Below are 3,782 nucleotides of genomic sequence, written 5' to 3'. Positions count from 1 at the left end.
TCGGTCAATATTCTTTCGGGTTTCCCAATGTTCGGGTTATGATGCGATTGGGTCGTGTGGATCAAGATTTGGTTATCGAAGGACTTGTCAGTTCAACGTATAGATTGCTATCTATACTTCGGGAAGAGCAGCGATTGATCCGTCAATCAACTTCAGAGTTGGTATGTGTGGTTTCGCTTGGATTTTGTTTAGTAAATATCAGGTTTTTGGGTGGTCGTCAATGCATTCTCAACCGTTGATGATTTTCCGTTCTCCATTTATGAGTTGGGACATTTCAAGGTTTTGAGCTGTATGAGTTGAAGATCAGTGGTCGTGGCAAGCTATCGTGATATTTTGTGATGGTGATGGTTTGATAATGAGATTGTGGGATGGTTCGGTATTCTGGCAGTTACGAGGGTGTAAAAGAGTGGATGGATCCAAGTAAGGGCAATAACTTGGGACTGACGAGAAAGACCGTGGGGTGAGCCTATGGCAAGTGAGGGAGTGATGTAAGACTACGGGGTGCCGTAGCATTCTCTAGTCAGTGAGGGGGTGACGTAAGACCGCGGGGTGTCGTACCATTCGCTAGTCAGTGATGGAGTGATGTAAGACTACAAGGTGTCGTAGCATTCGCTAGTCGGTGAGGGAGTGATGTAAGACTGTGGGGTGTCGTAGCATTCACTAGTCAGTGAGGGAGTCTTCTAAGACTACGGGGAGCCGTGACATTCATTAGTCGGTATGTGACACTGAGGGGTTCTTAGGTTGGGTAGCCTTTCAATTTGGGTCTTTGGGAACCTGGTGGTCGGGCCAGGTGCGAGGCTGGTAGTCTCAGTGATGGTCGGGAACCGTTATATCTTGATTTAGGGAGAGGTTGTCGTAAATCAGGAGGATTGGGGTGTAATGCACGCGTACTTTTGTGGATCTTGGGTCATGAGTTGAGTATCGGGATGGATATGGGTGGTTTTAATTCTGTTGTCAGATCAGGATCATGTATTTGTGTTTGGCTCTATCTGGGTAGGGGATAGGCAGGTTGGGATTTCAGATTTTCAGATGTATTTCATTTTGAGTAGTCATGGTTTCCATTCGATGTATTATACATGGGATTTTGGTTCGTTGGCTGGGGGAGGACCACATCATGCATGGAATTAGTAAGTGGTAGGCGACAGAGGTCGGAGGTGATGTGTGACTACAGATCGGTTGCAATATTCGCTTGGAGTAAAGCGAACTTAGTGGTTGCGTGTGCAATGTGATTGGTTGAGATAACTCTGCTGGGTTGAACGGTTGTTGGAGTCGTTTTGACGAATGGGCTAGGGCAGCCTTTAACGGTTCAACTTTTGGGTCGGGAGTCGATCTTCTATTCGAATTTGGTGTTAAGCATTAGAAGGTAGTTGGGGCTTATGTTTGCGGATATTAGTGGTTAGTTTCGGTCGGGCATGGTCATTCAGTTAGGGGTAGGAGCAGAATCATCCTGGGTTTGATATTGGAATGGTTCTGTCTGATGGGAGGTCAGACATAGTGTAAGGTTTCAGCTGTTGGACTAGATGTCTAAGCCCATAACTATTATTGGTATGTATTCGACCTGACTTGGCATGGTCCATTTGGGTTGCATGGCATCGGAACATTCGGATAGACTTTTGTGAGAAAAGGTTAGTTATGATTTATATTAATATATTATATGTACTAATATATTAATATGAAATCATATTATTTAATTAGTATCGGTCAAGAATTAATTTGGAATTAATTTAATGATCAAAAGAGGCTAATTAAATATGGACTCTTTTATACATATGGTGGGCCAAGTTCATGTAGGTTGGGCTAAGCTTTCATGGATAGTCCATGGAGTGTTTAACCCATGGATCCTATGAAATGAAAGGTCATGGGTATTAGGGTTTACATGGATGTAACCCTAATCCTCCATAGTATATAAATGAGTCCTTGGTTCACAAAATTAGCACAAGTGATACACATGTATGAGGGCTAGCCGATTTGAGCATAAGAACCTTTTCTCTCAAGTTATTCCAAGATGTTGGTGATGTTGTGTGAACCATTTGAGGTGTCACACTTGGGGCACTAGGCTCTTAAGCTCCATGGAATCAAGCTACAACAAAGAGGTATGTCATTCTACTAGATTTTATATTACTTGTACTTCATAATATGCTAGTTAGGATAATACCTTGGAAAATTGATATTTGCATGTATAACAGAGAAAAACATAGATCCAAGGTATTTAGGGTTGCATGTACACCTTAGGAGTGTTAGAATGCTCAAAACCCATCAGTGGTATCAGAGCCTAGGCTTGTTTTCATTTATACTTGATGCAAATTGCTGAAAATCGAAGTTTATATGCTGTTTGGACAGCTGACTCGCCGAGTCCATTTAGGGACTCGACGAGTCCATGCCTAAATTCATCCAACTCGTCGAGTTGGTTCTAGCACTCGACGAGTTGGACCCCCTGACAACATATCTGCGAGTTTTAAGGCTGGAATTGGTCTAGAATCATTACCTTAAACTATTTTGGACTTATAAAACCTGTTTTTGATGTGGTAATGATTATGGTAAACCAATTTCAAGGTTATTGTCAAAATTTCAAGTTTTATGTGTGTTTATGTAGTTCTTGAAATTGTTGATATGATTGTTCATACACTTATGAGTTTTGGTAGATCATAGGAATTATTTGCAAAAATTGTTTGTCAGTTAATTCTTGATCTAAATGTATTTTAATGGAGTCCATAATTTGTCCTCAAGTTATGGATTACCAAAAGTCATTTCTTTTAAAGATCCATTAAAATGCATAGGTTACAAAATTGAAGAGTCTTTTTGTTTTATGAACTCCACAACTTGTCCTCAAGTTATGGATGTTCAAGAGTCTCTTCATTAAAGTTTTTTAAAACCTTAATTAAACTCATAAGTTATGAAAATCCAAAAGTTTTTGAATAGTTCAAAACTTGCCCTCAAGTTTTGGAATTTGTAACGTTTCCCCTCATGAATACTTTAATTCCAAGTTAAGCCCTTAGAATTTTAAAAGTTAAAATTCAACCCTTATACTTTATAGTATTATAAGTTAATAATATATATATATATATATATATATATATATATATATATATAAGATTAAGTCAGTCTTACCGTTAGTAGGCCTCATTCACGAAGCCGGTCTATAAGGGGGTATAACGTTACCGGCTATAAAATGGCAGTTTAATGGGTGTCCACTCTCACCCACCGCCTCCTTGACTGGTGGAGGGTCGTTAGCCGAACGGGATTGACAAGACTATAATTCTCCCTTCACTAAAAGTATTAATGATAAATACTAAGTAACTAAACTCTTATGAATTCCTAATCTTAGTTACTTAGGAAAATGTGAATTTGGTGCTAACCCATGAAATTACACTTTGCACCTTGCTTAAGTCGTTAGTGGAGCGTGTGTGGTTAACCGGCACACTAACCTGGATTTAACAAGGTTGGCGAAGGGTAACTTAATGTTTATCATAGGATCGGTGGAGCGCGTGTGGTTAACCGGCACATCGATTAGGTGATAAATATTAAGGGTACCAAGTATATTTGCATGGTTATTCACACCTTGTTTTGTGATCCTCGGCATCCCAGTCACAAAACCTGAAGGGCAAAATCGAGATTGAAACATGCCATTGAAAAGTTCAATGAATCTCAAAAGATCTAGGAGTTTCAAAGCCAATTAAAAACCTAATAAATTATTTCGTTTTTCGTGGTGGAAATTGGTGAATCGTCATTCGCCTACCTTCAAATATTTTATAGCTTGGATTACGGCATCCCTCTTCTAAGTT

The sequence above is a fragment of the Lactuca virosa genome, chromosome 6, assembly GCF_052849685.1.
Source record: "Lactuca virosa cultivar CGN04683 chromosome 6, Lactuca_virosa_CGN04683_v6, whole genome shotgun sequence".
In the NCBI taxonomy this organism is placed as follows: domain Eukaryota; kingdom Viridiplantae; phylum Streptophyta; class Magnoliopsida; order Asterales; family Asteraceae; genus Lactuca; species Lactuca virosa.
The sequence above is the reverse complement of the archived record's forward strand: the minus strand, read 5'-3'. Positions refer to the sequence as shown.